This window comes from Pan troglodytes, chromosome 5, assembly GCF_028858775.2.
Source record: "Pan troglodytes isolate AG18354 chromosome 5, NHGRI_mPanTro3-v2.0_pri, whole genome shotgun sequence".
Taxonomy (NCBI): Eukaryota; Metazoa; Chordata; class Mammalia; order Primates; family Hominidae; genus Pan; species Pan troglodytes.
This window is the reverse complement of record NC_072403.2, coordinates 136,798,488-136,825,023: the sequence shown is the minus strand read 5'-3', so window position 1 is coordinate 136,825,023 and position 26,536 is coordinate 136,798,488. Positions and strand designations below refer to the sequence as shown.

General features: G+C 36.6%; 1 long non-coding RNA gene across 6 annotated transcripts in view; it reads left to right on the top strand.

Moving 5' to 3' along the window:
* LOC104006968 (uncharacterized) overlaps positions 1-26,536 on the top strand; it is a 314,849-nt gene that overhangs the window by 16,469 nt on the left and 271,844 nt on the right. For 2 of the 6 annotated variants that reach the window (XR_010158180.1, XR_010158175.1), the window contains exons 3-7: positions 1,409-1,549; positions 2,322-2,443; positions 5,321-5,455; positions 11,751-11,860; positions 15,115-15,157. This is a non-coding gene — a long non-coding RNA (uncharacterized LOC104006968). Of the gene's footprint in view, positions 1-1,408; positions 1,550-2,321; positions 2,444-5,240; positions 5,456-11,750; positions 11,861-15,114; positions 15,158-26,536 lie in introns of all 6 variants that reach the window. The other 4 variants (XR_010158176.1, XR_010158179.1, XR_010158177.1 and 1 more) reach the window with 3 other exon arrangements.

The following is a 26,536-nucleotide window of genomic DNA, read 5'->3' as shown; positions in this document are numbered from 1 at the left end:
CTATGTATACCAACCACTCAAGACCCCCCCGTGATTCTTAGCAGCTCATAAAATAATACGGCTGTAAATACACCCAAAAGAGAGATAGTAATATGTAGCGATATATTATGGAAGTAAAATTCCTAAGATACGTTCCAAATAGCTCTTATTGGATGTGCGACATCAGTGAACTTTAGCTGATTCTGATATATGCTAAAGTTTAAATCACATAATCATTTGGTCTTCAATTTCTCATCTGCAAAATTAGAAGGTTTACCTGTGTCACTTGAATCTATTCCATTTCTGCAGAATCTATGTCTCTGAAATGTCAACACTAGCTCAACTGTAGATAACTGTTCCTTCTAGGTCTAAAGTATACTAACTGTTACAATAAAATGTTGCAAGGGGGTCATATCATGACTTTGACTCTTCTGAAGGCTATGAAAGTAAACTGGGAGCTAGTTCAAGAGAAAATAAGACTTCTCTAAACACATATCTATTTTCCTTGACATTTAAGACACTGCAATTTATATTTTTCTTCTAGAGACTTAACAATTCTATAGGTTTTTAAAATTCCAAAAACTGACAACCAAATTTGGCTTTCAAGGCCATGTGAGCTCCTAGTGGATTGACCCTCCTCATGCAACAGCTGCATAGTGAATCAAAACCAAAATTAAACAAGTAGAAACCACACACACACACACACACACACACACACACACACACACACACTACCTGAAAGCTCCGGACAGTGTACAAAAGCAGGCATATTCTAGAAGTAAGTAGCTCATAAAGAATTAACTGGCTCATAATGAGTCTTCTACTTACATGGCTTTTACCTAGGGACTGGCCATGGTCTACACTGTACAGGGTGGCAGAAACCTTGATAGAAAAATCAGGGGTTTGCATTCCCAGAGGACAAAGTTTAGGGCAACATCAACTGCCAGAAAATGAAGAGAAAATCCCAGAAAGAGAGAACAAGAAGGGTAAACCACAAATTCTATGTATTAATTCTGCCAAGATCCCTGCCTGACCCTGAAACACAGAAGCACGGGGCACACTGCAGGCAGCTAAGCTAATAATAAAATAATTAAACTGAGATGCAAGCTGCTACAAAGAGACAGCACTGATAGTTGGAATCTAGCCAAGTTAATTGCTTGTTAAAGCAGCAAATATCAACAATTTGGAGAAATATAAAGAATTGAGAGTTTTTACAGCATGGTATTTCCAATGTTCAGGATAAAATCCAAAATTCTTTGACATTAACAACACGGTAAATGTGATCCATTTTCAGAAAGCAAAATAATCAGTGGAGAGCAACCACAAGATAACCCAGTTGTTGGGATTAGCAGACAAATACTTAAAGCAGATATTTTAATTATACTCAGTGAGTTGAAGGAAAATCTCATAATAAATTTTAAAATTTCAGCAAAACTACAGATACTTGAAAACAGAACCAAATAAAAATTCTAGCAGAAGAAGACAATATATGAAATTTAATAATTCATTTCCTGGGAATGACAGCAGAAAGGTGATGACAGAGGAATGAGCCAATAAAATTTGAAGACAGGTAAATATAAATTATTTAATCTGAAAATGAGGGTAACATTTTTTAAAATAGCAAAAGCCCCAGGAACCAGTAAGGGAAGAGCAAAATATCTCATATGCAAGTAACTAGAGTCTCAGAAGGAGAGGAGAGAGATCATGGAGTGAAAAATATTTAAGAAAATAATATCTCAAGGTTTCCCTAATTTAGTAATCAAGGATTTTGACAAACTTCAAGCAGGATAAATATAAAGAAAATTCAATGTTTGCTTATCATAGTCTAGTTGCTGAAAACCAAATATAAGTAACATTTTTAGAGCAACCAGAGAAAACTTATACATTACATAAAGGAGACCACTGCTTCAAATTATTACTGACCTTTTTATCTGAAACTATGGAAGCCAAAATATATTGGAACAACATGTTTAAAGTGTAAAACAATAAGAACATACAACTGTCAACTTAGAATTATACACTCAATGAACATATCCTTCAAGAGTAAAGGTGAAATAAAGACATTTCGGATCAAAGGAAACTAAGATAAATCATCACCAATAAACCTACCTCTACTAGAGTAGTGCTAAAGAAAGTTCTTCAGGCTGAATAGAAATGATACCAGAAAGAAATTGTTATCCTAAAATATTAAGAGGATCAGAAATATTAAATATTGTATTATTTAAATATAAAATGTTTTATTTTCAATTTATTTAAATTACGTAGTCTTTAAAGCAAAACTTATAACAATGCTTGCTGGGAATTATTTTTTATTCTTAGTTTATTCCCTTCTTTTTTTTCAGTTTTAAAATGTCCTGCATTACAAGGGAAGGATGTCCACTCTCACCATCTATATTCAACATTATATTGGAGGTCTTAGCCAGTGCAACAAGAAAAAAATAGTGATATTAGAGGAAACGAAGAAGTTAGTCTGCTTTTTTTTTAAATCATAGATGACATAATTGTTTACAAAGAAAATCCTACAAAATCTATGGAAAAGTTTTTAGAAATAATGGGTGCATTTAGCAATGCCATAGGTTACAAAGTAAATATGCAAACTTTATTGTATTTTCAAATATAAGCAATAAGCAATCATAAAATGAAACTGAAAATTTTACAACAGTATCAGAAACTAAAATACATGGCAGTACATTTAAGAAAAGTGTGGAAGACTCCTATACTGAAAAGTACAAGATATTGCTGAGGGAAATAAAATAAGAGCTAAATAAATAGAGATATAGTACGTTTATGAAATGAAAGACTCATTATTGTAAAGATGTTGATTCTCCCTAATACATCTATAGATTTAACACACTGCAAAGACTTTTTTTTGGTAAAAAATGACCAGTTGATTCAAAAATTTACATGGAAATGCAAAGGACCTGGATATAGACAAAGCAGTCTTGGAAAAGAACAAAGTTGGAGAACGTATTACCTAACTTCATGACTCACTGTAAATCTCTCACTAATCCAGACAGTGTGATACTGGCATAAGGTTCAACCAATAGAGTAATGGAACAGAATAAATATCACAGAAATAAGCACATGCTTTATACAGCCATTTGACTTTTGACAGTAGTCTCTAAGCAATACTATGAAGAATAAGGTATTTTCAATAAATGATGCTGAAATAGCTAGGTACTAATCTTGAAAAAAATGACAGTACATCTGCACCTTATTCCATATATAATAATTAATTTGCAATGTCTTATAGGCCTAAATATAAAAGCCTAAATCATTGGGATTTTAAGGAAATCAAAAAATAATATCTTTATGACTTGGGCATAGGCAAAAATGTCTTAGATTATGGAAAGTAACAACTGTAATGAAAATTATAAATTATCAATTTGTTAAACTTAAAAGCTGCTCATCAAAAGAACAGATGAACCATGAAGTTGAAGTCTGGGAGAAAATATTTTAAAAACATATATCTGATAATAAAAGACTGGTATCCAGGTTACATAAGTTGGCTGGGCGCGGTGGCTCACACATGTAATCCCAGCACTTTGGGAGGCTGAGGTGGGTGGATCACGAGGTCAAGAGATCAGGACCATCCTGGCCAACATGGTGAAACCTGGTCTCTACTAAAAATACAAAAATTAGCTGGGCATGGTGGTGCGCGCCTGTAGTCCCAGCTACTCAGGAGGCTGAGGCAGGAGAATCGCTTAAATCTGGGAGGCAGAGGTTGCAGTGAGCTGAGATCACACCACTGCACTCCAGCCTGGCGACAGAGTGAGACTCCATCTCAGAAAAAAAAAAAAAAAAGACTGGTAGCCAGGTTATGTAAGTAATTCCTATGACTCGATAATAAAAATGTTAAACAATCCAATAAAAAATAGGTAAAGGATTTGAAAAGAGAAATTCACAAAAAGGATATATGGATGAATGACATGCACAAAAAAATGCACGTCATTAGTCATCAGAAAAATACATTTTAAAACCTCAAGGGGCTACACATCTGTCAAAATGAGTAGAATTAAAAAGACTAATAATATCAAATATTGTTAAGGATGCAGAGCAAGTAGAATTCTCATACATGAAAAGATCTAACGATTGAATATAAACTAAACATACCTACCCTATAACACAATAATTCCAATTCTACCTATTTACCCAAGGAAAACAAAAACAAGTGTTTTATGCATAATAGTCAAAACCTGGAAGTATAGGGAAATGTATCTGAAAGCCTGTAGTATACTTACATAATGTAATATTATCCAGCAATAAAAAAAGAATAAGCAAGTGATACACACATTAACATGATACATTTTTAAAATATTATACTAAGTGAGAGATACCTTACAAAAAAGCACCTACGATATTATCCCATTTATATGAAGTTTTAAAAACAGGTCAATATAAAACATGGTAGAAAGAATCAGAACAATAGTTGTCCTTGGCAGTAGAGGAAGGGATTCCTTGGGAAGGAGAGTGAGGGAACTTTCTGAGGGGATGATAAAGTCTTTGTACAGGGTTGGGTTATATCAATACATACATTTGCCAATGCTTATAAATTTAAAAAATATTCTAAATATGCATGCTCAAGTATTTCAAGGAAGTGTACAGATGTCAGCAATTTATTTGGAATTATATCAAAAACATCAGATGGATTAATGAATGGAAAGATGGATAGATGAATAGATAAATGAAAAATAAACATAGTTAAATATTCATGGTAGTATTTAGGTGGTGGGTATGTGAGTGTTTACCATAATATTTTTTCCAATTTTCTTTATGTTTAAAACTTTTCATAAAATTGTTGAAACAATTTAAAATTGTTAAAATGTTGGAACAAAATCAGAACTATTTGTGAGAATGACTAAAATGTAATCTTATTTAAAACTCTTGTTGGGTTTGCTTGAAGATGTTTTAGAAAGCTTCTTTGTGCCCCATTCAATTAAATAAGTATCAGGGGAAATTTCAATTCCATATTAATCTCTATAATCTTAAAATGTAATTCTAATGATATTAATCTAAAATTATCAACAACCCAATTAGTAATTTACAGATAAACTAAATTATTCATGAAAAGGAGAGAAAAGCACAAACTAAGTCTAATTGTTTTATACAGAAATTCAGATTTAATCCAGAGTGAAAACTAGAGAAGATGGTCTCTGGGAGAAATGTGGCCTGATTGGTTCTCATCTGAGGAATAAGCTCCAAGTCCCTCAAAGGCATTATCCATTAACAAATATCTTCTTGCTCTCTTTGGCTCTCTATAGGAATTTAGACATGAAAGAGTGGAATATATTCTGTTTCAAAAATATTATTGCAAATTGTTGCACCTGTGCATCTCTTCCAGACTACTTTGAAAAGGGACTTTCCAGCTATCAGTACACTATCTCACAATTACCCTTGAACCAGAAGACAATGAATGATTTGCTAAACAGATGGCATAGTCTATGACATGCATCATATGTGTGAGCAATCACAGAAGGTATGACTTTTCTCATGAAATATTTTCAGACAAATATTTTAAGTTAATCTAACATTCACTAAATTTACCTACTGATTTTAGGTAGATTTTCTTTCTCCAAATATACATTTTTAAATAAAAATTTTCATTGTATTGCATTGTATTTTGTTGGTTATCAACAGCACCATGTTCTTAGTTTTTTTAAAAAAAAAAGTTTAATGAGTTGTAATATTTGTGTCTTTAAGCAAGGGGTTCCCTCATTTTTCCTGTCTTTTCTGGCTTGATTTGAAGTTATTCCTGGGTATCAATATTCTACACACATTGTCTACTGCTTACCTCCAACACAGCAGTTATTTCACTGTCATGTAATTATTTGTTTGCTCATCGCTCTTCCCCATGACCATCAACTCCTTGAAGGTAGGGCCATAATTTATACATCTTATAACTGAAGCTTACAGCATCAGATCAGTTATATGGTCAGAACACAATGTTTGTTGTAGAATAAATGAATAAACTTTGTTAATTCACTCAGGTCTAACTAGTCTCCTACATGATGAAATATAGCTAAGAAAATTCAAAGTAGAGTTCCACAAAAGAAAAACAAAGTAAATATCAATTTATTAATTTATAATTTGATCCAAAGACCAATTTCCAAGAGGCTCTCTCAGGTACCAAATTGCTGAAGTCCTTCTCTAGGACATCTCCCTTCCTGGTGTCAAAGTACGTGGAAAACTGAAGCTTTAAGCAAAAGATGGCTTGGGTATATATTTAACCTAGCTTCTGTTGAAGCATCACTAGTCTGCAAATACCACATTTCTCTAGTGACCATCTTCATGTCTCTGAGCCTTAAAGAATACTGGTTAAAACACTAACAGATATTATGTTTCTGAATATGTGCTTTATTTGCTAGTTATCCTATCTCTAATGACATATTCAGTAGATTTGTTTATGTTGTAAAATGAATTGCTATCAATTTATTGTTATCATGAACAGTCAGAATAAATATTGAAACCTCTTATTTGGGCAAAAACATGATCTGGCTCATTTTACTTTCTTGACTTCATCCCATAGTGTTCTCATTTTCTCACACTATGCTGTATACCTATGAGACTCCTGTATATGCCAAGCTTATTTCTATCTCAGGGCCTTTGCACCTGCTATTTCCCTTGCTTAGAATGTACTTTCCCCACCCCCATTCAGCCCCATTTAGGCATGGCTGTTTCCTTCTCTGAATCCAGGTCTCAGCTGAAATATAACCTCCACAGTTATTCAGTTATTCTCTGTCACATCACTAAGAGTTATTTTGTTCATAGCATTCATCACCAGATGAAATTATCTTTTTTATTTATTTTGCTTATTTATTTGTTGACTTTTCATTTGAATGAAGGCTCCATATGAAATAGAACCTTGTGGCAGTTTTTCACTACCGTAAAATCTGCCCCAGTGTTTACAAGAATGCTTGATATTTAGGCCTTACATGCCTCAATATATTTGCTTAATGAATGACTAAAGACAGAAGACAGTCTTCTCTCATCACCTGTTGATATTTACACTGATTTTTGGAGTCTTGAGAACATTTGCAGCCTGCAACCTCACTTGCCTTTCAAATATTATCACCCACTAATCTCTTCTTGTTATTTTCAGTTTCTCTGTTAGTCCATCTATTGTGATCTACAGATAATTTTAAGTACTTTGAGGTTAGGGCTTTTTTCTTATTTTTCTTTAAAATTCTGCACCCTTGTCTCCTCAGTAGTGATTGTGTTGTTTTTTTGTTTGTTTGTTTGTTTGTTTGTTTTTGAGACGGAGTCTTACTCTGTCACCCAGGCTGGAGTATAGTGGTGTGATCTCAGCTCACTGCAACTTCGGCCTCTTGGGTTTAAATGATTCTCCTGCCTCAGCCTCCTGAGTGCCTTGGGTTACAGGCGCCCGTCACCACACCTGGCTAATTTTTGTATTTTTAGTAGAGATGGGGTTTCACCATGTTGGCCAGACTGGTCTTGAACTCCTGACCTCAAGTGATTTGCCAGCCTTGGCCTCCCAAAGTGCTGGGATTACAGGCATGAGCCACCGCACCTGGCCTTGTGTGTTGATTGTTTACTGGTTGCCCTTCCAAGAGAAGATGCCCTTTAGGCAGCTGGAAATATAGAACTACTCTGTAGTAAGAAACAGGGTACTAATTCACAATAGGAAAAACATGGAAACAGCCTAAATGCCCATCAACCAAAGAGTGGATTAAGAAAATGTGGTATATATACACCATGGAATACTACTCAGCTAATAAAAGGAATGAAATAATTGCATTTGCAGCAACCTGGGTCAAGTTGGAGACCATTATTCTATGGAAAGTAACTCAGGAATGGAAAACCAAATATCGTATGTTCTCACTTATAAGTGGGAGCTAAACCACGAGAGTAAAAAAGCATAAGAATAATATAATGGACTTTGGGGGACTCGGGGGAAGGGTGGGAGGGGGTTGAGGGATAAAAGACCACACATTGGGTACAGTATAAACTGCTCGGGTGACAGGCACACCAGAATCTCAGAAATTGCCACCAAGGAATTTATCCATGTAACTAAAAAACACCTGTTTCCCCAAAACTACTGAAATTTAAAAAAAAGAAATGAGGTGCTCAGGTTGGGATTCAGTAACATGGGGATGAAACTGTGAGGTAAAATTCTCACTACCAGTTGAGTACCAAGAGGAGCAGAAGATCCTGGCAAGGAACTCTGTGAGATAAATTAGGAGAGGCAGAAGCAAAACAGGAGAGTATTCACTTAGAGGAGGGGGGAAGGTGGGAGTGGGGAAGTTATTAAGATAGAAACAGGATATAATTTTAAGGAGTTAACAGCAGTGGATTTGGATAGGAAAAGCAGTTTCTCTGAAACTGTGCAATCAAAACATGATTACAAAATGTTCTGGAACAGAGTATTTAGCCATATATTTGGCATTAAAAATTCCTTCTTTACTTCCTTAGCAAGCAAAATATTGGATAAATTATTGTGATTTAATGGACTAAATGGTTTGACCTAATTTTCCAGATGGAACATCCACACAAATGTATTTCTATTACCTTAGATTTATTGGTTTCGAATGTAATTGTATCTGGATGTTCTTCATTTATCTGCACTTCATTTTATTTCCTGATAACCTCCTACATTTCAGTACCTTCTCTTTTGCTATCATCTTGCCTCTGCACCACTCCCAAAGTCATTTTAAAATGCCTGGTGGTGATGCTAGTTCATTGGAATATATTGAAGAGATCTCAGAGAAGGCACAATGTCCATAGATAAAAAGGTAGGATATGGTAGATAACAATTCCACCCTTCCATTCTTACCTTAAGAAGGGAAGAAGGATGTGTCTACTGAAAATCTACCCAAGGTGTCTTGTAAAGGTAACCGGGAGGAGAGCAAGCTTTCTTGGAACATTAGACCCTTGGGATGAGTGTATAAAAGCAAACAGAATTATAACTCTTTTCAAAGAAGTTAATTAGTTCATTCAAGTTGAGTGGAAAGAACACGGTGTTCTAGTGCCAAATTGGTCATCAATTGGTTATATAATTGAATCAAGTTATGCAGTTTTCATGATTTCAGTTCTCATGTTTGAGCGATGAGAGGCCGAACTACATGGCCTCTAAGATCTCGCTGAGATCTAACATTCTGTCATCCTTCACAGAAGACAACTGGAATATAAAAAATAAAATAAAATACAGAAATGAAAAAAATCAGTTTGTTAGCTTTCCTGTTTAGATATTTAGTCCAGAACAACATTTCTGTTCTTACAGTTTCCACATTTTGAAATCCCTTAATGATTTCAGAATTTCTCAGTTATTTCCATTTAAAAATTATGCAGTTTTTCTTGACTGCTAAATAAACAAAACAGAACACATTTAGAAGAATTTTCAAAAACTAAAAGGGAAGATAAATGACAAATAAAAATTTTCCAACTTGGTTAATTCCTAAGTTATACTTACTGTTAAAAACCAAAACCTCAGAGTCAAAACAGAAGGGAGAGTTGAGGCAATGATTTTGGTTACTGTCAGGATAGGATAAAAAAGAATTTCCGTAAATAATATGATACGGTATAGAGAGAAGCATGTTTTCTTTATTTAGGCCCACAAGCTGAGAGAAAGAAGAGAGAGAGAGAAAGAGAGAGAGAGAGTCCTAATAATAATCTTTGGTGATTTTTCTACTTACTGGTTTAGGTGTATTAAAGATATTAATCTACTGCCTATTATAGATATTAATTTGCTTAGTAGATGAACAATATTATGATAGCCAATAACATATTATTTTACTCAACAATTGCTTTCCATAGGCATTCATGATTTTATTGGTACAAGAAATTAAAATACCAAGCTACAGATCAGTAGTTAGAGGAAATATGTCAAAGGTCTCATATGCACCTTTCTAATAAACTATGGTTTTTAAAGTCTCCCATTAATAATTTGAAACAGTTGGATTATAGTGCATTGATTGAACTGCAGATCCAGTTAACGAGGACTCTTCTATGTACCTAACAGTTCCGTCCCATATAATAATGTTCAAGGTGTTATACTTACTCCTGTAAATGCTTTCTGGCACACAGGACTTTATGCTTCAAGAATTTAGTTATAAAAGCAACAGAATTTCATCAGAGACCTTAAAAAAATCAAGAGACGAGAGAAACTATTGTTGTCTATAAGGGCCTGCTTTGGGAAAGAAATGGAAGAAACTTTCACAAATAGGTCATCTTGACTTTATGTCATAACTAAAATGAACAAATAAATAAGAACCTAATTTTAGTAGTAGAATTGTGGAATCAGAATGAAATAATTTTGCCCAATTTTATGTTCTTTGGAAAAGTTTTAGAAGTCAGAAATGAGAATTCAATTTATTAAGAGCTACAATCACATGAGAATAATCCAAATACTAGAAACATTTTTTTTGTTTCATGAAGAAGGAAATATTTGTGCAATTTTTAAATGTTATATTTATATTAAGAATTAAATATTTCCATGGTATTAAATGACAAACAACAAGCAGACAAAAATTATAACAAAGAAGCAAATGAATTATAACAGAAGTTATTAAATTAACCAGCTGTTCATTCTAATGTACAAGTGAATGTTGGAACAAATTAAGACTAAGTCATTGTGTTATCCAAATTAGATATTGTATAATTCTCAACGGAACAGCTATTCTTATCATTTCCCTTGTATTTTTTTCTTACCTGAAACCTTATTAAGCACTGAACATTTGTAAAACATTCATTAAGAGTAGCAGTATTATAAAACATCTTTTCATCATTCAGAATGTTTCACAATATTAACAATTTTAAAAGTATTCTAGAATATAATCAGATTAAGCTATTAAATATGGTCAATGTGTTTGGGCACCTGAGATGGCTTAAATTTACCATTTAATTACATTTCTTTTCTTCAGGCAAAATTCTCCTTCAGAATTAGATTAAAAAGAAGACTCTTATATGAGTAGGTAAAATAAAACTTCCTTTATCATCTTATCTCAGATAATCTATTTGCTTCCTAAAAAAATTCACTTTATCCTGGCCAGGTGTGGTGGCTCATGCCTGTAATCCCAGCACTTTGGGAGGCCGAGGCGGGTGAATCATGAGGTCAGGAGATCGAGACCATCCTGGCTAACACACTGAAACCCCGTCTCTACTAAAAATACAAAAAATTAGCCGGGCATGGTGGTGGGCACCCGTAGTCCCAGCTACTCGGGAGGCTGAGGCAGGAGAATGGCGTGAACCTGGGAGGCGGAGCTTGCAGTGAGCCGAGGTCGCGCCACTGCATTCCAGCCTGGGCGACAGAGCAAGACTCCCTCTCAAAAAAAAAAAAAAATTCACTTTATCCTTTAAAGCTTCTGTGCAAATTGTAATATGACTCTTTAAATAAAGTTACATTTAAATAAGTTAAAGTTAGTGCCTGAAGTGACATAACTAAATGCAAAATTATATTATCTTTGAATAATAAGGAAAAAACTTATAGTTTATAGACACATTACTATTTCTTATGAACAGTTTAATTGCCAGGACATATGGTCTACAGATCCCTTAAATTTCGGTTTAAATAATTTCATGATGTGTTTTTTTTTTTTTTTTAAAGCTAATCAGGTAATCACAGATTGATATTGTTTGGCTCTGTGTTCCTACCCAAATCTCATCTTGAATTGTAATACCTATGTGTCAGTGGAGGGATCAGGTGGGAGGTGATTCCATTATGGGGGCGGTTTCCTCCATGCTGTTCTCCTGATAGTGAGTGAGTTCTCATGAAAGCTGATGGTTTTAAAGTGTTGCACTTCCTTGTTCTTGCACAGACTCCTTCCTGTTGCCTTGTGAAGAAGGCTCCTGCTTTCCCTTCACCTTCTGCGTGATTGTAAGTTTCCTGAGGCCTCCTAGCCATGCTTCTTGTTCAGTCTGCGGAACTGTGAGTCAATTAAACCTCTTTCCTTTATAATTACCCAGTCTCAGGTAGTACTCTTTATAGCAGTGTGAGAAAGGACTAACACACAGATTGATTACAATGTTAGAAATATTTTTTAGAGCACATTTTTCTCAAACTTAAAACAATTTAATTGGCTGGGTGCGGTGGCTCATGCCTGTAATCCCAGCAGTTTGGGAGGCTGAGGTGGGTGGATCACGAGGTCAGGAGATCGAGGCCATCCTGGCTAACATGGTGAAACCCCGTCTCTACTAAAAAAAAAACACCAAAAAATTAGCTGGGCGTGGTGGCGGGTGCCTGTAGTCCCAGGTACTCGGGAGGCTGAGGCAGGAGAATGGCGTGAACCCGGGAGGCGGAGCTTGCAGTGAGCCGAGATTGCGCCACTGCACTCCAACCTGGGCGACAGAGTGACACTCTGTCTCAAAAAAAAAATTAATTTTTTTGCTTCAACACATCAATAATTCTGGGAAAAATCATGGTGGCCTGGTCGCTTGGGCTGTATATAAGAAACTAGGGATATGGTGATGCTTATCTCCCCCACCCTGAATTAAAATCACTCTTCTATGTAATTGGTTGACAGCATTTTTGTGTGTGGGACACCCTTTTGAATACAACTGTTGCTGAAAATTTGTAACACTTGAAAGTCTCAAATCAGAAAAATTTACAATAAAAACATTTCTGCATATAACAAGATCTCACAGACTTTAGAAAAGCATCCATAGATAGCACATTATTTATTTGATTGCTTTTCTGAACCGTGCCTTTGAGAAAAACTCTTTGCTGTTCTACATTCTGTCTTATAGTCACAAAGCAAATTTCTTGTCTAGTCTTGTAAATACATAATTTTTCTTCAATATTGTTTGGACATTATGCCTTCTTATCTTTTCCTTAGTGCTAGCTGTATCCCACTTTGTCAAGTCTACTCTAAGTGCTCACATTGTAATATTATGTAGCTGCATTTCTAACAGAAATGAGTTTTTCACACTGAAAAATTCCACAGTTCCAAGAACATTCCCAGCAACACCATGAGACACAGCATGTGAGAGTTGAGAAATGTTCGTCCAGAATCTAGTCTGCTTATATGTCCCTTTCATTGACTACTGATTTATGCTTTTATACCCTGTATAAATTTCCCATTGTTCTGCATCATTTAATATTTTCCAGACATGTAGTGAGCATTGCTTAATTTCCCCTTTTTTGTTACTATTGAGTAGTTAGCCTTTTAAGTTCTCCTTTTACTAAATCTGCTACCAATGATTGCTTTTCTTTGGATTAACTCCAACTTTTGTAGGTACCTTATCATAGAAGTAGAAGGGAAATTAAGAAATCTTTAGATCTAGGCTCCTAAAATAGGGGCAAAGAAACACAGCAGCATTTGGAGTATTCTCTTCTCTTCCATTCTTTTCTTAGTCTAGAATCTAGACCATCTGAGTAGCTTTGGAGGGAGTGCCATTTCAGAGCCTAAGACTTGGTGTAAGTCCAAAATCATAATGTTTAGGAGCCAATTTTAGGCAAAATTGGTTTATTCAGTAATGATATAATGCCATTACATTATTTCCCAAGGACTTATTTAAGATTTAATTTTCAATTGATAATCTATGGGCAATATATTGTCATATAGGGAAATTAAGAAAGCTAATTTTGGGGAATGTAAGAAAAACCAGCACATAAATAAAATTTTTTAAATTTATTTTTACTCTATATGAAGCTAGTCAGATACTAACTAAGAAAGAAGACACTGTATGAAAAATTAAAATATCAAAAGTTAAGGGAAGTATTGGAAAGCCAGACTAAATGAAAAGACTAGCCGAGTAAATGAATAAATGGCATACATTTTATATATAAATGCTTGGTTGAATGCTTACAATAACATTTGTGGAAGGAAAAATAACCCCATCACTTTCAATCTAGTATCCTTATTTTGTAGATGAGGAAACCAAAGTCATAAATGGTTAAGAAATTTGCTGTCACACAGTCAGTTAAACTGACTCCTTGGGTCTTGATCAAGTGCTAAATAAACCAGAGAATATGAAATTATACCTTAAAAATAAATTATATAAACACTAATGTTAAAAACAGTTATAAACTTGCAGCATTGTGATTAGAGGACATACAAGTTTTTACAGGTATAATTGTGGTAATTAGCTCCCAAAAATTTCCAGATGAATACATTCATATGAATATTTGAGAAATATTGTAAATATTGATAACGATATGGAGAAAACTTATTTAAAAGCTGTATTGGCATAACTAAAACGATAGAGTTTAATCTTAAAAATGTCAATGTAGCATATTCCATTCCAAAAAATACAATTTTATCCTAAGACGTACTAAAACCGAGCCTATTTCCCAGTCAGAAATATAAATTTATTTTTCTCCTGGTGATGTTTTGAGATAGACCCAGGAGCCTTTTCAGAAAGAAAACTGGTGTTTGGGTAAAGGGACACAAAAGTACAAGAAAGATAGAAAGAATACCAAAAAGTACAGCTATGATTTGTAATAGAGTAACTGAAGGCAGCCCCTGGAATGATCTTTAAAAATAAATGAGATCAAGTTCTGCTCTTGCTCAAAATTGCTCAATGGCTTTCCAAAGTTAAGTTCAATAGAAAGTCTTTCCTATGGCCTGTAAGGTTGGCCTGACTCCTCTTAGGTGACCCTTCTCTCCTCCGACTCCACCATAGATATTTTCCCTTTTCCCCAAGTTAATTTCCTCCTTGGGGACTAAATATTTTTCTTGGGGCCTTTTGGACTTTGCCTCCAGATGTAAGTAAGCATGGCTGATGTCTGCGCACCAGGCAGATCTCTGTGCACATGTTGCCCCAGCAGAGTGGTCTTCCCTGTCTAGAACAACCTTCCACACAGCTGTCTGACATTTTTCTCCCGTTTTATTTTCCTGCCCAGCACTTACCACTACCTGGAATTATATTATCTATTGCCTGCCGCCCCCATGAGTATATAACATCCGTAAGGGCAGAAATTAATACTTTGCAAAAACATATGTGTTTTCACTTATATAAGAATAATAAGATTTCTTTTACATTTACTATGACTTCTGCATTGCAAGTTCTTTCACACGCATTGTTTCATTTAGTCTTCATACTAACCTTATTAGGAAAATACTATTATTATTGTCATTTGCACGTGGGCAAATTGAAGCTTATAGATGTTTAAAATGTGTTATTTTATTACAGTATTACATATCTGGGACAGGATTCAAACTTAGGTATTTTTGGCTTTAGGTCCTGAGCTGAAAAGAATATGAGAAATGGGATTTTACGACATGTAAGTGACATAAATACTCATATATACAAAGTGAAAGAGCTAAGGCAGAATGCAGGTATCATGACTCTCAAGGAATAGAATTACAAAGAGAATTTTTACAGAGCACTAAAGTATTACATTGTTGAAGATGAACATAGCTGAATATGTGATAAGCTCTGAAAAATAAAGTGTGCACTGCATGACAGCATTTTGGTCAATGACGAACCACATATGTGATGGTAGTTTTATTGGAGCTGAAAAATTTCTATCACCTAGTGATGTTGTAGCCATCTTAACATCACAGTGCAACTCATTACTCACGTCTTTTTGGTGATGCTGGTGCAAATGAACCTACTGTGCTGTCAGTCGTATAAAAGCATAGCACACACAATTATGTACAGTACATAATACTTGATAATGATAATAAATGACTCTAGTTTATGTACTTACTATATTATACTTGTTATTTTAGAGTGTACTCCTTCTGATTATTTAAAAAAAAAATAACTGTAAAACAGCCTCAGGAGGATTCTTCAGGAGGAATTCCAGAAGAAGGCATTGTTTTCATAGGAGATAACAGCTCTATGCATGTTATTGCCATTGAAGACCTCACAGTGGGACAAATTGTGGAGGTGGAGGACAGTGATATTGATGATCCTGACCCTGTGTAGGCCTAAGCCAATGTGTGTGTGTTTGTGTTTTAATTTTTAACAAAAAAGTTTAAATAGTAAAAAAAAAATTTAATAGAAAAAAGCTTATAGAATAAGTGTATTAGGCCATTCTTACATTGCTATAAGGAAATGCCTGTGACTGGCTAATTTATAAGAAAAGAGGTTTAAGTGGCTCACGGTTCTGTAGACTTTACAGGAAGCATGGCCCTTGCATCTACTCAGCTTCTAGCGAGGCCTCAGGAGGCTTACAATCACGGCAGAAAGTGAAGCGACAGCAGTCACGTCACATGGCGAAAGCAGGAGCGAGAGAGAGAGTGGGGCATGGGGGAGGTACCGCACACTTTTAAACGACCAGATCTCATGTGAACTTAGAGCTCACTTATCACCAAGGGGATGGCCCAAGCCATTCATGAGGAATCTGATTCAAACACCTCCCACCAGGCCCTGCCTCCAACATCGAGGATTACATATCAACATGAGATTTGGAGGGGACAAATGTCCACGCTATATTAATAAGGATATAAAGAAAAAAATATTTTTGTACAGCTGTACTATGTGTTTGTGTTTTAAGCTGTATGATTAGAAAATAGTCAAAAAGTTACAAAATTTAAAAGTTTATGAAGTAGAAAAGTAACAGTAAGCTAAGGTTAATATGTTATTGAAAAAATATTTTAAGTAAATGTGTATAGCTTAAGTGTACAGTGTTTATAAAGTCTAGAGTCCTAGGTCCTCACATTCACTCAGCACTCACTCACTGACTCACCTACAGCAACTTTCCATCCTGCTAGCTCCATTTAAGTGCCCTATGCAGGCGCGTCATTTTTTATCTTTTATAGTTTATTTTTACTGTACCTTTTCCATGTTTAGATATGGTTAGAGATGCAAATACTTAGTATTGTGTTACAATTGCCTATAAGTATTCAGTACAGTAACATGCTGCACAGGTTGGTAGCCTAGGAGAATAGGCTATACTGTATAGCCTATGTGTGTAGTAGGTTCTGTATCTACTTTCTGTAAGTACACTCCATGATGTTTGTACAATGAATTCACTTAACGATGCATTTCTCAGGATGTATCCCCATTGTTAAGCAACACATCACTGTGTTTGCTAAATTGATGCAAAAAATTGTTTATACTATTTTCAAGTCTATTATATCGTCATGTTTGAATATAGAATTTTGGATTCTTAGAAGTAGAAAATGTTTTAAGAGCTCTTCATTCTCTGGCTTCTTGGTTCATTGAGGTTAATAACTAAGATATCACAAAGAAGAAACTCTTCACGTATCAGGTATTCTTGGAGTCAGTTTTTCTTTTCTTCCCTTTGGCCAAATAAATTCTTCCCCCTTTTAACCTATACTTTTTTTTTTTTTGGTCCAAAGTTTCTTCTTTTGTTGTTCAGTGTTTTTGTGGAGTTGGGAGAACAAAAGATCTGTGTTTCTGTATCATAATTCATTTTGGTTATAGATTTCCTAGTTCTACATAGTTGCACTGGCAGTAAAGAGATCCTTTGATTTTTCAGTAACCAATTCCTCCCTTTACATGGACCATGAAACTTAAGAGCTGACTGAAAGGTATGAGAGAATTTCTCTTATCTCTTAAAGTAGCTGGAAAATTGCTAACTGTTCTGAAGTGAGCTTGTTTTCTTGGTCATCTCTTTGGGATCCTCAAGTAGACTGAAGTACATCTTCAGAGGACTAAGCGCTGGCAACACAAAGACTGCGGTATCAGATACAAAGTCACCACATTGTAGAACTGGGATGGAAGTTGAATTCATCGTGGTTGAGTAAGTCTGGTCAAAGCTAGTCTGTCTAAGTCAGTCTTCTGCTTAAATGAACAGATTATAAGCTGATTATTCTACATGAAACACAATGGGCTCATTTGCCTCTTAGTGCTTAAAGAGAAAACCAATAGCGTAGATTGGTTCCAATTAAATTCAGTGAATCAAGCTTCCTATGGAATTAACCAAACAATTATGTCTAGTACTGGCCCAAGCATGCTCTCGGGATTTTTTGATGATGATGTAGTGATTAAGAGTGGCAATGATGGGTCTAGACCATGCAGGCGCAGCTCTGCTAACCACAAATATTTCTTTGGATAGGTAGGGTACAGAGTAACTCTTGTCTTTAAAAATCTCTAATGAAATCCTTAAAACCATGGAATATAATTAAATTCGGAGTTTTTCAGGTGATGGAGGTTGTCTGTGTGAATAAACATGTGGTTCAATTGGACCAACTTAAAAATTCCTTGGTTGGCTTGTCTGTGTTTGCTCTTGGCTGCTTTAGTGCTTTAAAATGGTCCAGTTAAATCAGACTGTCAAAATGGTGAGGTTCCTGTTTGATTTACTCATGCCACACAAACTCACACAGAGTGTTATGAATGCCACATTTGAGAAAATCTCCCATTTGTGAAAACATATTGGGTCACATTAAAAAGGAGATTAAATGAATCCCTTTTTCCAAAAGTTTTTGGTAGGTAGAAAGGAATGCTGAGGTGACGCCTATGTAATGGCAGAAATACAGATGCCTCTTTCTCATGGAAATATGTTCTATGGGCTAAATTTCATCACATTGGGGGATGGGAGACTATAAGAAGCAGGCTTCAAATTACCCTTCAATGGAAGGCTGGCAAATTAAATCCTGACCTTCTGCATGGTATTTAGAGTGCAGCGCAAGATGCAGCTCACACATTCTCGAAAGAAACCCCATTGTAAGCTTTGCTATGCCTCAGCACTGCTGGGCCTGCTCTCCTTCACTGTTCTACATTGTAGAATACAGGCAATTGGTGTGTGACCCACTTATTTTACTTCTACAGCATTTACTGCAGGCATACTTTGTTTGAAAGATCTCAATGCTATTCAATTTAAATAGATTTATAAGGCCAATGGATTCAAAATGCACAAATAGGTCTATTATATAGACATGTCCTAAGTTAGATAAGATGGGATTTTATAGAATGGAGAGTGTCTTCCAGACTGGTGTATGTACCAGTGTCCAGCAACGCACATGTAAAGCTCATCGGATGACTAATGATGACTCCTGGAACCTTAATTCATGGGGAACAAAGGGCTTTTATGGTCAATACTGAATAAGACTCTCCAATTTCATGTCCTTCTTCTAAGTAGAACTGGCAGTCAGACCCTTAAGGAATAATTCTAAACACTACTGCTTCTTATTAACTGAAAACACAAAGATTCTAGATAGATGATCAACAGAAAGCTTTGTTGTGTGAGGTAGGTATGAGACAATTATTTTATTTCTTTGAAAGCAGAAAAGTAACTAAAATTGTCGTGTATTTTTGGTTACAATTTTACTGCTTCCAGACTTAAGTTTCACAAGCAATTAAAAGGTTTAAAGATGCTCCATTTATTAAAGTCACTTGTTTGTGTTCTTTGACATAATTTGCTGATCAAATGAGTCCTATTGGAATCATATCCCAACAGCAGTTCCAAGCCATTAACAACATTACTGCATTATTGGGGTTTAATGGGGCAAAACACATTCATGTAGCTTTTCTGGAGCTCTGTATTTAGTAGCCTCTCATACTTAATTTTGCTTGTGTCCTTTTAATATTACAAAACAATCTAACTTTAAAGCCAAATACTTAGTGTTTGAAGCACTACATTTCAGAGAGTAAAAAAAGGCCTAAGTGGCTGGGCGCGGTGGCTCACGCCTGTAATCCCAGCACTTTGGGAGGCCAAGGCGAGTGGATCACGAGATCAGGACATCGAGACCATCCTGGCTAACATGGGGAAACCCTGTCTCTACTAAAAAAAATACAAAAAAATTAGCTGGGTGTGGTGGTGGGTGCCTGTAGTCCCAGCTACTCGGGAGGCTGAGGCAAGGGAATGGCGTGAACCCAGGAGGTGGAGCTTGCAATGAGCGGAGATCACGCCACTGCACTGCACTCCAGCTTGGGTGACAGAGCAAGACTCTGTCTCAAAAAAAAAAAAAAAAAAAAAAAAGGCCCAAGTAAAAAGAACAAGCTAACATGTTTATTGCTATACATTTTCCCTTTCAGACAGGATAAGAGTAAGAAATGCTACCTAGAACTAGAAGGAAAAATGTTCTCCCTTATCTATTTGCAAAATCCTTCACACTGTTAACTTTAAAGCCCAGATGAGTTGAAAATGAAATATATATAAAGGGCATATTTTATGTATCAGATGTCTGGGGTTGTGTCTGCAGGGCCCTAAATATTTAAAAGAAAAATTGTAGATGACAGTGGACATAGGGACAGAGGACATTTGACAGTGTATTAGAAGAGGGGCCAAACATAGCAAAAACACGATTGGCCATGAGCTGCATGGACAGTAGGGGTTGCTAGCCAGGACGATTCCTTCCCTAAGCATGAGCATGGCCAATATGGAGACTGTCCTTTTTAAAAGTGACATGAGGCTTGTGTGTTAGCACTACCTGCACAGAATAGACTTTGATCTCACTCAGATCAATGTTGGGTCTCATCCAGCAAAGTGCTATGTTAATGTATCAAATAGATTAATTTGGTTTCTAAGTGATTTCTTCCAAAAGGCAGTCACATGGCAAGAACTTAAAGGTCAACATGATTATTAGTCTATTATTTAATTTTGTTATTTGGGAGTATACAATTTAACCCTTGTAGGAGAAGAAAAAAACTTTTCTTGTACTCTGCTATGTTTATTTCCTGGGGTCTGTGAATTAAATGGACAACAGACAGATTAACAAGAGAAATAATTTTTCTGTATGCATATGGGAGCCCACAAAAGACAGCTCCTTAAATGGTTAGAGACCATATACCTACCTTAGTAGGAGAAAGGGAGTGGGGACAAAAGGCCTATATGGGAAAGATAAATAGATCTTCTCTTTTTAGGAGAAGAAATGGAAGAGGAACGTGGTAATATTTGTCTGTATAGGTTTGAATAGTCTTTTCCTCTCTTTCAGGGCCATAAAACTTCACTAGAGAAGGGATTTGATGTAGGTTTTATTCACCTCCCTTCTAAGGTTACATCCATCTTGAAGAAGAAATTTATGGTAGCCCTTTTTCTCAGAATATGCTGCTATTAGTCAGATAAGGGAAAATTCTTTGTGCATCTGTTGATTCTCAATTGCCTCTGTCAAAGTGACATATTATGGGTGGCATATTAGGATACCCCTCACTCTATAAGCAGCAGCCATAATAAAACTATATTATAAGCATGATTTAACATCCTTGATAAGTGGTTAGAGACTTTATGCCAAGTGACAAGATTTTGGTGAGTTCTTGGCATGTGAGGGTGAGAAAATGTAATAATTATTTTATTTTCAAATTCCAACATCAAAGATTTTTTTCCTCAAACAGATGGGACAAAATCCATTATTCCTTAAGGTTTACATAATGTTAAAAATAACAAACAATATTTTGACAAGAGAACGTGTAGCAGAGGCAGAATTTACTAAGTTATATTTTTCATGATAACACAACAGTGACTTAATATATTGAAGAACAAATTTAGTAGAATGATTTAAAATTTTACCATATCAATTTTAAGAGACATTTGAAAAATAATAGAAGAAACACTTAAAGGAATTTTTATTAATATATACTTCACTTAGAGTTTACATTTGTAACTCAAAAATTTAACTAAAATTTTGGATAAAGGAAATACGATATATGTAAACAATGTAATACAATGGAAGGAGGCCAGGCGCGGTGGCTCACGCCTGTATTCCCAGCAGTTTGGGAGGCGGAGGCGGGCGGATCACAAGGTCAGGAGATGGAGACCATCCTGGCTAAGACGGTGAAACCCTGCCTCTACTAAAAATACAAAAAATTAGCAGGGCGTGTTGGTGGGCACCTGTAGTCCCAGCTACTTGGGAGGCTGAGGCAGGAGAATGGCGTGAACCCGGGAGGTGGAGCTTGCAGTGAGCCGAGATCACGCCACTGCACCCCAGCCTGGGCGACAGAGCGGGACTCCGTCAAAAAAAAAAAAAAAAAAAAAAAAAAAAAAAAAAAAAAGGAAGGAAGGAAAGAAAGAAAGAAAGAGAAAAAGAAAGAAAGAAATCAATTCTGGCTGAGTGTAGTGGTTCACACTTATAAACCTATCCCTTAGGGAGGCAGACAGAGGCAGGTGGATAGATTACTTCAGCCCAGGAATTCGACACCTGCCTGGGCAACACAGTGAGACCCTTTTCTCTGCAAAAAGGAAAAAAAGAAAGAAGAAAGAAATTCTGCTATATGTGACTACATGGATGAACTTGAAGGACATTGTACTGAAATAAGTCAGACACAGAAGGATGAATATGGCATGACTTCATTTATATGAGATATCTAAAATATTCAAACTCACAGAGAGAGTAGCATGGAAGCTACCAGGAGGTGAGAGTGGCGAGGAAGGGCAGCTGCTATTAAATGGTTTAAAATAATTAATTGTGTGGCTGGTAGACTCAGATGGCTCCAGTGCCCTGGGTTCCTGTGTAAGCAAACTGAAGCCCAACTCTGCATAAATTGTCTTAACCAATCAGAAAGCACCAACTCACCTCTAAATACGGACTTTCCACTGGAATGATCCAAATAAGGATACCGCTCCTCTTTAACCAATCAAATATTTTCTTTGGCTTGCTTCCATCTTTACCCTATAAAAGCATTCTCCTCATGCCCCTGGATAGAGCCCCAGAGCTGCTTCTAGTTTGAAGCTGCCCAATTTATGAATCCTGTCTGCTCAAATAAACTCTTTAAAAGTTTATGCCAAAGTTTATCTTTTAACAATGAGAATAAAGTTTAACTTATGCAAGCTGATTAAGTTTAGAGTTCTGCTGTACAGCATTGTACCTGTAGTTGACAATACTGTATTGTACACTTAAAAATTTGCTAAAAGGATAGATCTCATGTTAAATGTTCTTACCAGAAAAAAGTATTGAAAATACCTGGACTTAGAGAAAATTTTGTAAAGAATCCTCTCTATGCAATCAATCTTCCATCTGTGGATAGAAAATTGGAAGATGTGCATCATTTAGCTGTCTAAAAAGTAACAAAGTTCAGCAAAATACACTTACAACAGCTTTGTTTTGCATGATGATTTTTAAAAATAAACAATAACATTATAATATTAACTAAAGCATATCACACTTCTATAGGTCAGATATTGTTTGACTCTTTACATACCTTAACTCATTTAATTCTAACCACAACCCTTTAAGGCAGGTATTGTTTATGGCTGCATTTTATAGATGAGGAAACTCAGGCACTGAGAAAAGAAACATATACAAGTATATTGTCTTAGTCTGTTTATACTGCTATTTAAAAATACCTGAGACTGGGTAATTTATAAACAACAGAAATTTATTCTTCACAGTTCTGGAAGTGAGGAAGCCCAAGATCAAGTGCAGCCATGTTTGGTGTCTGGTGAGGGCCCATTCCTCATAGATGACACCATCTAGGTATCCTCACACAGCAGAAGAAATGGAAGGGCAAAGAAGGTAGTGGTGAACAGCTTTTTCTCACCTTTTATAAGGTCATGAATCCCATTCATTAGGGCTGTACCCTCATGACTTAGTCACCTAAGGCCCCACCTGTTATTACCATTACAAAGTCAATTAAGTTTTAACACATGAATTTTTGGGGACACACTTAGTCTACAGCAGACATAGTATGAAATTATGAAATAGTTGGTTAGATTATTAACTTCTCACTCAACAAATACTTATTGAGCCCCTATTACTTGCCAGACACTTTTTGAGGTCCAGGGAATATAGTAGTGAGCAAGACAGCAGTGTTTTTGTCCCTAGTGGGAAAGAGGAAAATACACAAAGATAATATTGAATGTGATAGGTATCATGAAAGGGTATTCAGTGTTTAGTGATGGTATAACCTAGTTTGTGAGAAGGTGAAGCTGAGAACTAACAGAGGAGTCAGCTTGGTAGATGGGGGAAAGAAGGACATTCCAGGTATGGAAATAGCACGTATAAGGCTGATATGGGAAGAACCTGATGTATTAGAGGAAATGAAAGGAGTCTCAAGTGGTTAGACCACAGTTAGCAAGGTGGAATGACAGAAGATGGGTTAGAAAGGTAGTGAAGGGTGTGATCATCTGAGTTTTGTAGGACATTTAAAAAGTCTGGTTCTAGGCCGGGCAAGTTGTCTCACACCTGTAATCCCAGCACTTTGGGAGGCTGAGGTGGGTGGATCACTTGAGTCTAGGAGTTTGAGACCAGCCTGGCCAGCATGGTGAAACCACATCTCTACTAAACATAGAAAAAATTAACTGAGCATGGTGGCAATGGGATTACATGCCTGTAATCCCAGAGACTTGGGAGGCTGAGACATCAGAATTGCTTGAACCCAGGAAGCTGAGGTAGCAGTGAGCTGAGGTCACACCACTGCACTTCATGCTGGGCAACACAGTGAGACTCTGTCTCAGAAAAAAAATGCTGGTCTTACTTACAACTTTCCATGGCAGAACAGTTAGGAACTTATGATAATAGTTTGCTGAGAGATATCCATAGGCGAAACTAGTGGCAGATGCAAAGAACAACAGGTATAGTTGAGAAAGGTCAATCAGATTTGGATGTAATAAAAGAGGGCAGGTGGTATGAGGCTTCTAGCTTGAACAATGAAGTGGATGTTTAGGGTGGGGGGAGAGATGATGACTTCAGTTTTAGATTGGTTGAATTTTAAATGTCCATGAAATATTTGATTGGAGATATTGAGAGAAAACTAGATATACGTGCCTTGATCTCTCAAGAGAGGTCTGAGTTGGAGTTATTGGAAGTTAATAGCCTGTAGATGGTAGTTAAAGACCTGCAAGTATATATGATTATGCTACAGAGAAAGTCCAGAGGGAAAGGATGAGGGCTCAAGATTGAAACAAAAAATTAATAAATACTCTTTGAATGAATGGACAAGGTTTCATAACACATGACAGGGCAAATAGACCAGTATTTTTTTTCTCTTTTAGGAGTTAACAATCCTTAATAATATAAGACAATATGTTATAGGAATTGATATGGTTTGGCTGTGTCCCCACACAAATCTCATCTTGAATTGCAGCTCCCATAATCCCATGTGTAATCAGAGGGACATGGTGGGAGGTAATTGAATCATGGGGGCAGATTTTTCCCATGCTGTTCTCATGATAGTGAATAAGTCTCATGAGATCTGATGGTTTTATAAATAGCAGTTCTCCTGCACACATTTGCTTGCCTGCTGCCATGTAAGACATGCCTTTGTTCCTCTTTCACCTTCTGCCATGATTGTGAGGTTTTCCCATCCATGTGGAACTGTGCATCAATTAAACTTCTTTTTCTTTAATAATTACCCAGTATCAGGTATGTCTTTATCAGCAGTGTGAGAACAGACTAATACAGTAAATTGGTGCCAATAGAGTGGGATACTGCTACAAGGATACCTGAAAATGTGGAAATGACTTTGGAACTGGTAAGAGGCAGAGGTTGGAACAGTTTAGAGGGCTCAGCAAAAGACAGGAAAATGTAGGAAACTTTGGAACTTCCTAGAGACTTGGAGGTCTCAGAAGACAGGGAGATGTGGGAAAGTTTGGAACTTCTTAGAGATTTGTTGAATGGCTTCAACCAAAATGCTGAGAATGATATGGACAATAAAGGCCAGGCTGAGAGGGTCTTGGATGGAGATGAGGAACTTCTTGGGAACTGGAATAAAGGTGACTCTTGCTATGTTCTTGCCCCTGGCCTAGAGATCTGTGGAACTTTGAACTTGAGAGAGATGATTTAGGGTGTTTGGTGGAAAAAATTTATAAGCAGCAAAGCATTCAAGAGGTAACTTGGGTGCTGTTAAAAAAACATCTGGTTTTATGTATTTACAGATATATGGTTTGGAATTGGAACTTATATTTAAAAGGGAAGCAGAGCATAAAAGTTTGGAAAATTTGCAGCCTGATAATTCAATAGAAAGGAAAAATCCATTTCCTGAGGAGAAATACAATCCAGTTACAGAAATTTGCATAAGTAACAAGAAGGCAAATGTTAATCACCAAGACACTAGGGAAAATGTCTCCAGGGCATGCCAGAGGTCTTTAGGGAGCCCCTCCCATCACAAGCCAGGAGGCTTAGGAGGAAAAATATGGTTTTGTGGGCCAGGCCCAGGGCCTTGGTGCTTTGTGAAGTCCCCTGGACTTGGTGCCCTGTGTCCCAGCAGTGGCTAAAAGGGCCAGCGTACAGCTCAGGCCGTTGCTTCAGACGGTGCAAGCCCCAAGCCTTGGCTGCTTCCATGTGGTGTTGAGCCTGTGGGTGTACAGAAGTCAAGAATTAAGGTTTGGGAATCTTCACCTAGATTTCAGAGGATGTATGGAAATGCATGGATGTCTAGGCAGAAGTTTGCAGCAGGGTTGGAGCCCTCACAGAGAACCTCTGCTAGGGCAGTGCAGAAGGGAAATGTAGGGTGGAAGCCCCTACACAGAGTCCCCACTGCGGCACTGCATAGTGGAGCTGTGAAAAGAGGGCCACCATTCCCTAGAGCCCAGAGTAGTAAATCCACCAACAGCTTGCATCGTGCACCTGGAAAGGCCATAGACACTCAATGCCAGCCTGTGAAAGCAGCCAGGAGGGGGGCTGTACCCTGCAAAGCCACAGGGGTGGAGCTGCCCAAAGCTGTGGGTGCCCACCTCTTGCATCAGCATGATCTGGATGTGAGACATGAAGTCAAAGGAGGTCCTTTTGGAGTTTTACCATTTGACTGCCCTGCTGGATTTCAGACTTGCCTGGGGCCTGTAGTCCTTCATTTTGGCCAATTTCTCCAATTTGGA